General features: G+C 37.6%; 1 long non-coding RNA gene across 1 annotated transcript in view; it reads left to right on the forward strand.

Moving 5' to 3' along the window:
- Nucleotides 1-3061: 3061 nt before the first annotated feature.
- LOC138155475 (uncharacterized) overlaps nt 3062-14127 on the forward strand; it is a 29877-nt gene continuing 18811 nt past the window's right edge. Inside the window, exon 1 of the long non-coding RNA XR_011166838.1 lies at nt 3062-3134. This is a non-coding gene — a long non-coding RNA (uncharacterized lncRNA). The remainder of the gene's footprint in view (nt 3135-14127) is intronic.

Here is a 14127-nt window from a genome sequence, read left to right on the forward strand (position 1 = left end):
GAAGCTTTTGGTGCAGGAGTTCTGACTTCATTGTCTTCCTTCTGTTCCATGCTTTGATCCTTTTTGTCCCCCAAAAGTTTAATGTTGGAATCTTCTGTTTGCTTTGTTTCTTTTGCCTGGTCATGTTGCCACTCAATTACTTGACTTCTGAGCTTTTTGCCACAGTATGATTCTGCTACCAGACAGGGGAGCTTCCGTCCCAAACTCTGGGGTTTTCTCAGCTGCTGGAGGTATTAGTTGGGTGCCCTCTCTGAAGCTTCCACACGCTCTGGCAAGCTGGTTGCTCACCCCAGGACCTCCACCCGGGACCACAATCCAGATCCAAGCAAGTTAAAGCAAGAGTGATTGCTTCTCAGAGTGGCCTCTTGGTCCCCCTACACTCTGCAGTGCAGGAGCTGAAGCTGCCACATTGGAGCGGCTGCATGGCCACAGCTCCTCAGCGGCTTCTTGCCCCAGGGGCAAACCAATGCACTCCCAACTACTGGGTCCCAAAGTCCGCACTGCATTGACCTCTCAGGAGATGGCCACAGCTGCTGGTGATCTGCAGTCCCTCTGGCTGGGGGCTGGTCTGGCCTGCCCTGGGGCTAAAACCTTGGTGTGGGGCTGGGCTTGGCCCCCAGAGTACTGTGCTCGGCTCCCAGAGTGCTGTACTGGATGCTTGCTGCTGGCCTGCTGGGCTGTCCTCAGCAGGAGGTTAGCTTCTCTGTGTCATTTTGTGGGTTCTGCAGCTCCAAAGTTTGTTTAGTCCCTTTTTACATGAATTGGGTAAGGTGGAAGCTGGAGCCGCGGGAAGGTCCTGCTTCTGACAAAGTAGAACTTCAAAAAATTTTTAGATTTTATAAAAGATTCCTTTTAGCAAGGAGGAAGAGAGCAAAAACCTTGAGTACCTAAACTGATTCTTTAGATAGACTTTCTTAACCTATTTTGTGTTATGGGCTCCCATGGCAGTCCAGCATAGCCTATGGACCTCTTCTCACTATAATGTTTTAAAATTCATAAAATACATAGCATTACACAAGAAGCCAATTACATTGAAATCTAGTTATTAAAATATTAAAAAAAAAGTTTTTAGAACCCAGGCTAAAAACTCTTGCTTTTAGAAAAAGAAAATAATGTTCTTGAATTTTTAGTTGAGACATAGGTATAAGAAACATTTTACTTAGGAAAGGCCTAATATAAAAAGAGGAGAAGATGAAGATCAAATTTTGTATATGATTTTTTTGTCAGCATCTTAGAAAAAAAGGAGATTCTTTTCATGGAAATAACATAAGATGACATGCAAGCTCATTGTTATTTCCAGGAGATTTAAAAATTTGCCTACAGTTTCTTTGGTGACTTCTCACTCCCAATAGTTTTCACCCTGTGTTTTTGTCATATGTCCTCTGCATTTATCCAACTTTATAATCCAATTGCCTGGAATATAATTCACCCAAAAATGGAACTTTGTTTTATTAATCCTTGTGACAACTAACAAAGACTAATGAGGATGAATGAGGACAGTGTTGTGTGGAGGAGGAAAGCTCATTTCCCACTGTGTTGTATAAAGGCAAATTTGTTTGTAAGGGAGAGAAGTAGGAAAAAATAGAATCATCTAATTACCTAATTTATGTTGAAAACTAATAGCAGTGAGCTAACTCAAATGTAGACTTCTGGTTAGAAAAGAAATACATGTACACCAACTGGAATGATTTTTCTTGTAACAGACTAATTTTTTAGTCTGAAAAAAGAAAAAATGGCCAGGGTTTATTGTTGACCAACAAACACTTCAAGTTCTTATGAAATGATAACTGGTTTCAGAGGCCCAGAAATTTTGGATCCTGAAGAAATTCTGAGATAGGGCTCTCTTCCACTCTGCCAGTGGTAAACATTGCAATGTTGGGGCTGATCTTTAAGAAGTGCAGTCTTCTCTCATCCATCACTTAAGCCAGGGGTTGGGGAACTGGAGGCCACAGGTTGCCCAACCTGATTAAGTGGTTAAGCTGGTTAGGTCAGTGTCTGTGCTGAAGCTCCACCTTCCCTTCAATGCAATTAAACATGAATCTAGAAGAGACATTCAATGATAAGGACTACTCTTTGTTTCCCCCTTGTTCAATTATTTTCAATCATGTCTGACTTTGTGACCCCATTTTGGGGTTTTCTTGGCAAAGGTACTGGAGTGGTTTGCCATTTCCTTCTCCAGCTCATTTTACACATGAGGAAACTGAGGCAAACAGGGTTAAGTGACTTGTCCAGGGTGACACAGCTAGTGAGTATCTGAGGCTGGATTTGCACTCATGAACTTGAGTTTTCCTAACTCCAAGCCCAGAACTTTATCTAGTTGCCCTAGTTTTTACCCTTACACATTTTTAAAAGAAATCATAAATGCCTTTGAATGCAAGGACTTTTACAATATGAAGGACCCAGGATCATTTTGGAGAAATCCCACTTCTCTGGCCTGTAGCTTTATCCTATCCCCACCCCCAAACTCTGGAAATATTACTATGTGTCATCACTGTGTACTGATAAAAACTCCCACTGCAAGCATGAAGTTCATGATATTAAAGAAGGAACATCAGTAAAATAATAATAGCTAGCATTTATTTAGAATATGAGCTCCTTGAGAGAGAGAATGTAATACTTTTCTATTTCTATTGCTTAGGATATAGCAAACACTTAATATATGCTTCTGCCGCGCCTCCCCCCCACCAATCCATTCATTCATTATATAGCTGTTTAAGGTTTGCAAAGAAATTTTTGTATATTTATGTCATTTGATTTTCATGATAAACTTGTGAGGTAGATACTATTTTTATCCCCATTTTATGAATGGGGAAATGGAGGCTTAAGAGAAGTTAGGTGACTGCCCAGGATGATACAGTTAGCTAGTGTCTCAGGCAATATTTGAACTCAGGTCTTTCTAATTAGAAGTCAGGAAAGCAAAGATGAAGTCTAGCTCTCTAACCACTGTGCTACTGATCTGCCCTGCACCAGGAAAGCTTTATTAAGAGTTTGGAGAAAACAAAATAGAAGTCAAAATAGAACCTTTGGGGAAAAAATAGAAATCGTCTTGTCTTGTTCTCAGGTATTACACTCTGTGTGGCTTCTTCTGCAGTTCTTCTTGGCTCCCAGAGGTCAGCACCAAGCAGTGCTCTCAGGTAAGTTCAACAGTTTTTAAAAAACTTTTTTGGAGAGCAATTGGGGTTAAGTGACTTGCCCAAGGTTACACAGCTAGCTTTTTTAATTGTGTCTGAGGCTGAATTTGAACTCAGGTTCTCCTGACTCCAATGCTCTACTCACTGCTCCACCTAGCCATCCCTCTCAGGTAAGTTCAAAAACCCTCTGTCAAAGAAAATCTTGGTAACTGAGTAAATCAGAGAAGGCCTCCAGAATTTTTACTGTATGGCAGGAGATCCAGGTCTCCTTGAGTTATTATAGTTCATAGCTTTAGTGATGGAAAGCCAGATCAAGAATATCCCCTCACTGAAGCCCTCTTTGCCCTCTGATTCTGCTGTTCTCTGATCTCATAAAAGCTTGTTTAGGGAAAGGATGGACTGACCCTGTAGCTCGCCAACTTGTAAAGGGTTTCTGTCACCAGCTCAGTGGTCAGCTGCAGTGACTAGAAATCGTGATATCCTTTCTCATAGAGCACACCTCACTCTGAACTGCTTGGGATTATCCATTCATTCTAAGAGAGAGGGATGGCAGACTATTTATTGATTTTGAGAGAGGAAGAGAAATGAGGGTAGGGAAAAGATTTCAGCATTGGCTACATAAACTTAGCATTCTTTTTTTTTCTTTTTATTTTTCTGGAGGGGGGAAGGCAGGGCAATTGGGGTTAAGTGACTTGCCCAAGGTCACACAGCTAGTAAGTGTTAAGTGTCTGAAGTCACATTTGAATTGAGGTCCTCCTGACTCCAGGGCTGGTGCTCTATTTACTGAGCCCCCTAGCCGCCCCTACACTTAGCATCCTTTGTTGTTGTTGTTTTTGGAGGGGCAATTGTGGTTAAGTGACTTGCCTAAGGTCACATGGCTAGTAAGTGTTAAGTGTCTGAGGCTGGATTTGAACTCAGGTCCTCCTGACTCTAGGGTCAGTGCTCTATTCACTGTGTCACCTAGCCATCCCTAAACTTAGCACCCTTAAAAAATACAGTTAATCAAGAATATTTTCTTAAGTGTTTTGGCTACAAGAGACTTTAGAGATCATCTATTCCAACACCCTCATTTTATAGAGGAAGAAAGTGAGGCCAAAAAAGTTAAGGGACTTGCTGATGGAAGCCATATTGCTAATAATTGGCCCTAAACCCAGATTTCTGACTATGAGTCCATTCCTCAGAATCCAATTTAGTTAAAAAAATATTTGATTATTAAAAAATTTTTTTAATCAATTCAAATAGATTAAAATTTATTGTTTATATTTTTCTTAATTTTTAACAGAATAGCAACAATAATAATTTATTTGCTACTTTTCATTGGTGAAATTATTTTATTGTTGGGCTTTTTAAAAAATACAGTTGTCTATATATATGTTCTTCCAATTTTACTGTTATCACTTGACATCACTCCATATGTTTCTTATATTTCTTCAAATTTCTTATTTATCATTTGTTAAGGTATAATATCACAATGTATTGATATACTACAATTTTATCATTCACTTCCCAATCTTTGGTTATGTATATTGATTTAAACTTTCAATTATTGCTAAAGAAGCTAGGAATATCTCTGTACAGCTACATTTCCATCCCCATTTAATAACATCTTTAAGTTATATTTGTAATAGTAGGCTCACTTAAGTAAAAAAATATGATCAGTTTGGTAATTCTTAATTGCATATTTTCAGGCTATCCTTCAGAAAGCTTATATTTTAAAGGTTTACCAACAACATAAAAGAATATATTTTTCACTGCAGCTGAATTCACCACCATTGAATTTTATCATTTTAAGCTATTTTTGCCAACTCGATGGATAAGATGGTGTACCTTAAAATCCTGAAAAATATTCTCTGTTCATATCAACCACTTTTCTATTGGGAAATACATGTTGTTCTTATAGATTTCTATCAGCTTCTCAAAGCTTATGAATGTCAGATTTTATCAGATATATTTACTGCAATGATTTTTCCTCAATCTATTTCTTTTATTTCTATTTGGGAAACATTACTTTTACTTCTACTATCTTCTTTTTTGTCTCTGTATAATCAAATTTATCAATTTTTATCTCCAATATTCTCTTCCACTTTTTGATAGGTGAAACTCTTTTTCTCCACAATGAAGAGAAACATATTCCTTTCCTTCCAGTTCCTAAAATACTTAAATGATTGATGCAATTGGCATTTATTGCAGCATATGCTGAGTTGTCAGTCTCAGCAAAATTTTTTTGGCCATTCTATTTTCCTATTTTCCCAACAATTTATGTTGAATGATTCCATGTCTTATAATTTTGGGCTTATCAAGCATTAGTCTCATATTCATTAAGATCTATTTCTGAATTCTCTATGTTCTGTTGCAGGGTTTTATTTTTTAAATCTAGTACCAATTTTTATAATTGACACTTTGTAGTATATTTTGAAATCTGGTAGAATGAGTCTTCTTTTCATGATAAGAACCTTTTATTTAGTTTCTTTAAGGATTACTGTTGTTTTCTCATAAAAATGTATAAGTATAGGTTATGCAATTATTATTATCCTAATTGTACAGATAAAAAATTTTACAAGGGGCGGCCAGGTGGCTCAGCGAGTAAGAGCATCGGCTCCAGTGTCGGGATGACCTGGATCAAATCCGGGCTCAGATACTCAGCACCACACCCAGAAATAATAATTGGCCGTGTAACCTTGAGCAAGTTACTTAACCCCAATTGCTTTAAAAAAAAATTTTACAGATGTGGAAACAGATGTTCTGAGAGAAACTTATAAATAGCCATAAAGTTAAAGTAGGTGTGACTGAAGCTAGATTCATATTCAGACATCCCAACTCCAAATGCAGTATTCTTTTTACTCTTCTCTGCTGTGTTCTTATTGTTCATCATTTTTTCATACACTTTTCTTGATATTGTTATTTGTTTTTCCATAGGATTTTAAAAATAACACTTCATTCTACATGCCAGACCATTGGTAGTTAAACTGATATTGCATGAACTCTCATTTGTGAAATATTGGCATTTTTACTAATCGGTCTACGTAAAAGGCCCTGAGCTGTTGGGGGTGGGGCAGGGTGGGGGGGTCAGAATAAAAGACAAAAAACCAACAAAAAAGAAAATCAGTCCCCAAACTCAAGGTCCTTATGTACTACTAAAAAATAGATAATAATTGCAAGGGATTCATTTAGGGAATTCTCTCATCAACTTGCTAAAAGAAGAGATAAACTTGATATAAAGAAGTGAGCCTTTGTTTAGAACTTTCAAGTGCACATATTAATGGAGGCTATGGACAGTCATGTCCATTTACACCTTTTTGAAAGGACTAAAGGCTATCTGTCTGATTGAGCCTGAGGCTGCTCTCAAGATCATTTGGATGACTGGGAGGCCTGAGATATGGACGTTGTGGGAGGAACCATTACTTTGTTCTACCCTACAAAAGGGAACTGACCTCACTTTCGGCTTTTTACTGCTTCCTTTCTGCAAAGTTCCAGGATTAGACTGGGGTTCTGAGATTCTGGTACTGTTCATGATTGCCTTAGGCCAGGACACATTAGCTCCACATGTTCTCAATGTAAAAACCATGGAAAGGAGCCCCTGTGTAGCCAGGCATCTCCTAGGTGTCAGCCTCTCACGTAAAGAAATGGAAATACCTAGGAAGTAATGGAGTAGAGAGAGTGTCTGGATCCAGCAACCCCTGAGGTAGACACTGCCCCAGGAATCTCAGGAAATACCTTCTCTAATAGAGTCTTGATTCTAAAACTCTTGCTTTGAGGTTACTAGAGAAATAATCCCTAAGGAAGAATGCTCAACACCACCCCATATACTGTTGGAGCTCAAGAGTTCTAATTACTCATACAATATTGTTCTTCACAGATGCCATGTTTCTGAGAGTATTGACTCTGCCAATTAATCTCCCTAGGGCTAATTTTTCATGGTTTCTTGGCAGCAGTCACCCTTCTTAAGGGGAGGCCATCTCCGTCATATTTCACCACATGGTTTCTCTCTTGCCTTGTACCAAGGCAGCCATTAATATGTTCCTGGTTTCCAGGTCCCCAGTACCATTCAGTCTCTGCTAAAAGACAAAAAGGCAAAAGACCCAAAGTGTTCTGTCAAGCTCCCTCTTATAGGCCACCATAAATGTCTGCCTCCTCCTCCAGTGTTTGTCCCATAGAAGATCTAGTCGGCCAATTCACTTAACCTTAATTAGAAGATGATGTCAGTCCTCTCACTGAAGTGATAATGGACATCTCCACATCTTCTGTGACAGTGGTGTCCAGGGTAAGTCACTTAACCTTTACCTACATCAATTTCCTCAACTGTTAAATGGAGGATAATAATAACACCTATTTCATAGGATTGTTGGGAGGATCAAATACTAGGTGCTTAAATAATGCTCGTTCCTTGAGGCAACCAGGTGGTGCAGTGGATAGAACAGTGGGCTTAGAGTCAGACATATCTGAGTTCATATACAGGTTTAGTCACTTAAACCTCTGTCTATTTCCTTAACTGTAGAAAAGGGATAATTAAAGTACCTACCTCCCAGGGCTGTTTTGAGATCAAAATGAGTACCTAGCATATAGTAAGTTCTATATAAATGTTAGCTATAATGATAATAATAATAATTAATATTAGTATTCAGACTTCCAAAACTGTCTATGACACAAAAAAGTTAGCCATGTTTACTATGTAGGAGATGTACTCTCAAATGTCCTAAACAAAGGCTCATCTATTCAACGTCAAATGGATCATGCAATTAAATTGCCCAAGTAGAACATAAGCTTCTTGACGGGCATTCTGGGAATGAAGTCAGGGCTAGGGGTTAATATGATAAATTCAGTTTGGGATATGTTGAATTTGAGATGCTAAAGGTATATCTAGCTGGAAATGTCTAACATGAAGTTTGTGATGCAGGGCTAGAATTTAAGAGTAATGGAGTTCGACATATAGAATTAAGTTTTCTGTGTAAAGATGATAATTAAACTCATGGGTACTGATGAGATCACCAAGAGAAATGGTGTATAGAGAAGAAGGCATAAACATAGCCTTGGGAAAGGCCCAGTTAAGGGTTAGGAGATGGATGATGATGCCTTCCTAATAACTTTGGGAGTAGGCTTTGGTATGCTTGGTCTGAGTACATCATACTTCATGTTACATATAGGATCAAGTACATGCTATTCTCTTTGGACATTTAAACCTTTTTACAGACTGGCTCCAACCTCTCCCTTTCCATCTGCATTTTTCATTATTCCCTTTCAAGCACTCTATAATCCAACCAAACTGGTTGTTTCCCCCACACATTTCCTTTGCCTTTGTAATGACTGCCCCCAGGCTTGGGATTCATTCCTTCCTCAACTTTGTCTCTTAAAATTACTAGTTTTCTTTAAAACTTAGCACAAGGATCACTTTCTACATTTAGCACAAGAATCACTTTCTATATAAAATCTTTTATGCTTCATGCAGTTATTAGTGTCTTCCCTCAAATAATCACTTTGCATATGTGAGTATATATACACACATACATATATGTAAGCACACCCACACAAGTATACACACATAACTATTTATACTTATGCAAAGTGAATATTTGGGGTAAGGCAATGTATACATGTATATACACATGTATAATAGATACACATACATGTATGCATGTATAGTCTTCCCAGATAAAATATAAACTCCTTGAGGAGGGTAGAGATTATTTTATTTTTGTATTTGTTTGCTTTTTTTGGATCTCTATCAAAATAGTTTTAAAGTTTTCTTTATATATAAATCTTTTATGGAAAAATACTATACTTCAAGTGTCAAAGGTAGATGAGTATGTATCTACTATTTGCAAAAAATTGCTTGCAAAGAAGGTAAGGGGCAGCTGAATATAATGGCGCAGTGACTAGATGGCTAGACCTGAGTAAAGACCTGCATTTAAATCTGACCTCAGACATTTACTAGTCATGTGACCATGGGCTAGTCATTTTGCCTCAAGGTCCTTATCTGTAAAATGAGGGTAATAGCACTTATCTCCAAGGGCTGCTGTGAGGATAAAACGAAACTATTTATAAAACACTTTGCAAATCCTAAAATGCTATATAAATGCTAGCTTTTATTATAGCTATTATTATTATTATTATTATCAATTCCTACCCAAGTGAGAAATTTATCTTCAAGGATGATGGTTGTTGACCCAGTATTGAGCAATAGATCTTTCTAAGTGGGCTGTAAGTGACATAAAACTTACTTAGGTTAGGCAGGAGGAAGAATGTTGTAGAGTTAGGGAGCTTACATCGATTCTAGAAATTACCTGTAAATGAGGCTTCTAGATACAGTGGTTGGCATATAGAGTACTAATGTGAGGAATTATATACCTGAATTTGAATACCAAATGACACTGACACTAACTAAATATGTAATTTTGGATTACTCCCTTTAGCTTTCTGAGGGTTAGTTTGCTGAGCTGTAAAATAAAGGGGCACAGAATCATTGAATTTTAGGTCAGGAAAGACTTCAGGGATAATCAAGTTAGGTCTGAATCCCAGTGCAATGTTCCCACCTGCTTTCTTGCTTATTAAATTTGAAAAGTAGGAATAAAATCACAATGTTTGATCTGAATCTTTAGAATGTGTTAATAAAGCAGGTTGTAAAAGCATCTACTGAACAATTCTGAGAATAGGTCAGAAAACTGATTGCCTTTGTTTTTGCTTGGGTTGCTGGTTTATTGTGTACATAATTATTCTAATGACAATAGTCTGTATAAAAATTGAGGGTATTTTTTATGAAAAAAATTAAAGGGAAGCAGACAGGTATTCACAGACAATTTTTCTTTTACTGTAGACTGGCATTCCTGGCGTCTTTAAGAAACCTTACCCAAGTCCCCTTAGTTCTAATAACTTTCCCCATTGACTATCTCTGACTTATTCTGTATATATCTTGTTTTTATGTAGTTTACATCTTGTCTCTTACATTAGACTATGACATGCTCCTTGATAACACAGGACTGTTTTTTGTCTTATGTTGTTGTAGCAGCAAACACCCTAGCATCCTCAGGGTGGCTGCCAACACAGGTTCTTAGATCTGCTTTGCTAAAGGAAAGCAACTCAAAATTGGTTAACAAGCTTACTTTAGTCTGTCAAATATATATCGTTTACCTAGTTCAGGGGAAAAAGGTCAGCACCCTGAACTTCAGAGTATACAGACAGAATTATCAAGAAAGAGAAACAGATCAAGTAGACAGGTTTCCAAACTGTCCAACCATTACATCCATAGTAAATCAACATCTGGGTTTTTCAGAGCCAGGGGGCTCTCAACTATGGCTTCCCAGAGTCTCACCTGATCAAATCATGGAACACTTCTCAAATTGAGCCCCAAAGCAAAGCCTCCCATCAGGGATTATATAGTCTTCTCCTGGGTCAGAGATTGTAACTGCCCTCTTGACCCACTGGCCAATCACACATTCCTGAAAACCAAGCCTCCTGCCACAGGCTCCATGTGACAACATTCAGTCTATTAGGAGGCAGAGTATATTTTCAAATCAAGGAAGGTTCTCAGAGTCTCTTAAGCCTATAAAGGGCCTAGGGGCAGGGAAGATCTTTAAATGTGCATTTCCATTACAGTTGTATCCCTAGCACTTAGCACAATGCCTGACACATAGTAGGTGCTTTTTGACTTGACTTGTAGTACATTGTTGCTAGAAGACAGGTGTAGGAAAAACAAAATCCTATACTTATTGCTTATGGAATCATAGACTAATGTCAAAGGGATCTTCTAGTTTAGTTCTTCATTTTATAAGTGAAGAAACTGAGACTCATAGAAGTTAAATATCTCCTTAATATTCACATGAGTACAAATAACCAAGCTTTTGGAGCAAAAACTCATTATTTGACAAAAACTTCTGGGAAAAGTGAAAAAACAATATGGCAGAAACTAGATATAGACCAACATCTCACACTTTATACCAAGATGAAGTCAAAATGGGTACATGATTAACACATAAAGGGTGATATCATAAGCAAATTAGGAGAGCATGGAGTCAGATCAGTCAGATCTATGGATAAGGAAAAAAAATTTAGGACCAAAGAAAATATAGAGAGCAATACAAAATAGATAATTTTGATTATATAAAATAAAAAAATTTTGCACAAACAAAGCCAGTGTAACCAAAATTATAAGGAAAGCAGAAAACTGGGGAAGTAATTGCAGCAAATATCTCTGATAAAGGCCTCATTTTTCAAACATATAGAGGACTGAGTCAAACTTATAAAAATACAAGTCATTCCCCAGTTGATAAATGGTCAAAGGATATCAACAGGCAGTTTTCAGATGAAGAAATCAACACTGTCTATGGTCATATGAAAAAAATGCTCTAAATCAGTATTAACTAAGATAAATGAAAATTAAAACAACCCTGAGGTAGTACCTCATATCAATCAAATTGGCTAATATGACAAAAAAGGGAAATGATGGATTTTGGAGTGGTTGTTGGTGGAGTTGTGAACTGATCCAATCATTCAATTTGCAACTGTGCCCAAAAAGCTATAAAACTGTGCCTACCCTTTGATCCAGCAATACCAATGCTAGGTCTATATCCCAAAGACATAAAAAAAGGGAAAAGGACCTATTTGTATAAAAATATCTATAGTAGTGCTTTTTGTGGTGGCTAAGAATTGGAAATTGAAGGGACAACCATCAATTGGGAAATTATGAAATAAGCTATGGTATATGATTGTAATGGAATATTATTGTGCTATAAGAAATGACAAGCAGGTTGATTTCAGAAAACCCTGGAAAGATTTACATGAACAGATGCATACTGAAGCGAATAGAACAAGGAGAACATTGTACACAGTTATAGCAATGTTGCTGAATGAAAAATTGTGAATGACTTGGCTACTCTGATCAATACAATGATCCAAGACTATTCCAAAGAACTAATGATGAAGCATACTATCTGTCTCCACAGAAAGAATTGATATCGTTTACAGACTGAAGCATGCTATTTTCATTTTAAAATTATTTTTCTTTTATTCAAGTATTCTTGTATAAAATGATTAATGTAGAAATGTTTTACGTGATTACACTTGCATAACATATATCTGATTACTTAACCATCTAAGGGAGAGGTTAGGGGAGGAAGGAATAGAATTTGGAACACAAAACTTAAAAAAAATGTTAAAAAATTTTTTTAACATGTGGTTGGGGGAAATCAAATACATAAGCACACACACAAATATATATATATATATACATATGTACACACATATATACATACATACACAAATATTATCTATCTTTCTATCTATCTATCATCTATCTATCTATCTATCTATCTATCTATCTATCTATCTATCTATCTATCTATCTATCTATCTATCTATCTATCAGGCTAGGTCTTCCTAATGCTCCTATTCTAATATGACAAACTGTAATATCAAAGAACCCTTCAAAGCCTCTTCAGGAAAACCTGAGAGCAGCCTAACCACTCACATTGGAAGAACAAAATGAAAAACACATATTGTCCTCCAGGAGCTTATATTCTACTGAGTGAGAGTGGAGGCAAACAAAGCTACTTCTCAGGAATAGTTGAATAGTTGATGAAGTACACTTCATTAGTCAACTTGATGAGAGGAGATTTGGGTATGTTTTTAGGCAACAGGGGAAGAGAGTAGGGAGAAACTGAAGGAAGGGAGTGGGGAGAATTGGGGAATGTTAGAAATCTGAAAGAGGAAAGTGGAGGGGATAGAATTAAGGATACAAGTAGAGGTGTTGACTGTGGTAAAGAGACAGACCAGTTATCTTCATCAGAGGCTGGAATAAAAGTAAATTAGAGTGAGGGAATCATATCTATGGTTTTTTAGATATAGAATATGGGAGAAGAGGGATTTGACAGTCAATCTAATTAGTAGGCAAACAAGTGAGAGGAAAGTGTGGTATGGGAGTCTGGAGGAGAGAAGAAAAGGTCTGATGAAATAGCAATTCTATGTATAGATTAGTATGACTTAGATCCATTCTTCTGAGGCTCTGGTCAATATTGAGTCTCATTTAGGGAAGTTTTGCCATAGTGGCTAGAACTTAGAAGGCACCAACAGTAAGTGCCAGGACACATTTTCTTCCCTTGGGGTCATCTTCAACTGTGCCCTTAACCTCACACCCCAGTGGCAGATGGCCTTTATTTTTTTTAAGCAATCGGGGTTAAGTAACTTGCTCAAGATTACACGGCCAGTTATTTCTGGGTGTGGTGCTGAGCGTCTGAGCCCGGGATTCGATCTCCAGGTGGTCCCAACACTGGAGCCGGTGCTCTTACTCGCTGAGCCACCTGGCCGCCCCTAAGCAATTGGGGTTAAGTAACTTGCTCAAGGTTACACGGCCAGGTGTTTCTGGGTGGGTGCTAAGTGTCCGAGCCCGGATTCGATCTCCGTCTTCTCAACACTGGAGCCAGTGCTCTTACTTGCTGTGCTACCTGGCCGCCCCAAGGCAGATAGCCTTTAGTAAGATAGAAACCTCATGGTGTCTGAGACATAGCTCTTCCCCTGAAGCCCAGTCCCAGGTGAATTTCCACCACTGGCTCCTTGCTCCCCAAATTCTCCTGATTCAGGCACAAAAATTCCTAGTTACTGTTCTGAAATTGAACTCAGTGGAAGGATTACTTTCTGGTTCTTATGTTGTAGATGGTTTGTTTAATTCATTAAAAATAAGAAATAGTCTAGGCATTTCTTGAAGTAGGCAATATTTTCATGTTTTAAAATCTTAAATGTATTAATGTCTGTGATTACAAATATACTTTATCCAATGAAGCACATTGCATTCTGGGCTTATGTAAATATTATTATGTGAATTTGCCTCAATACCAAGTGTATCTCAATACCAAGCTTCTACACTCCTTTTTTAATTCCTTGGCCTCTTGTGAACTGTGTTTATCCCTTGTGCTGAATTGAACCAATTTATTTAATGGTTTTAAGAGTGAAGCAAATAGGATGAGATTCATTAGTGTTGAAGTGATCTGGACCCAGGGGAAATTTTTTTTGA

This window comes from Petaurus breviceps, unplaced genomic scaffold (genome assembly GCF_028583685.1).
Source record: "Petaurus breviceps papuanus isolate PSGF00001 unplaced genomic scaffold, PetGlider_PUasm1.0 91133, whole genome shotgun sequence".
NCBI lineage: Eukaryota > Metazoa > Chordata > Mammalia > Diprotodontia > Petauridae > Petaurus > Petaurus breviceps.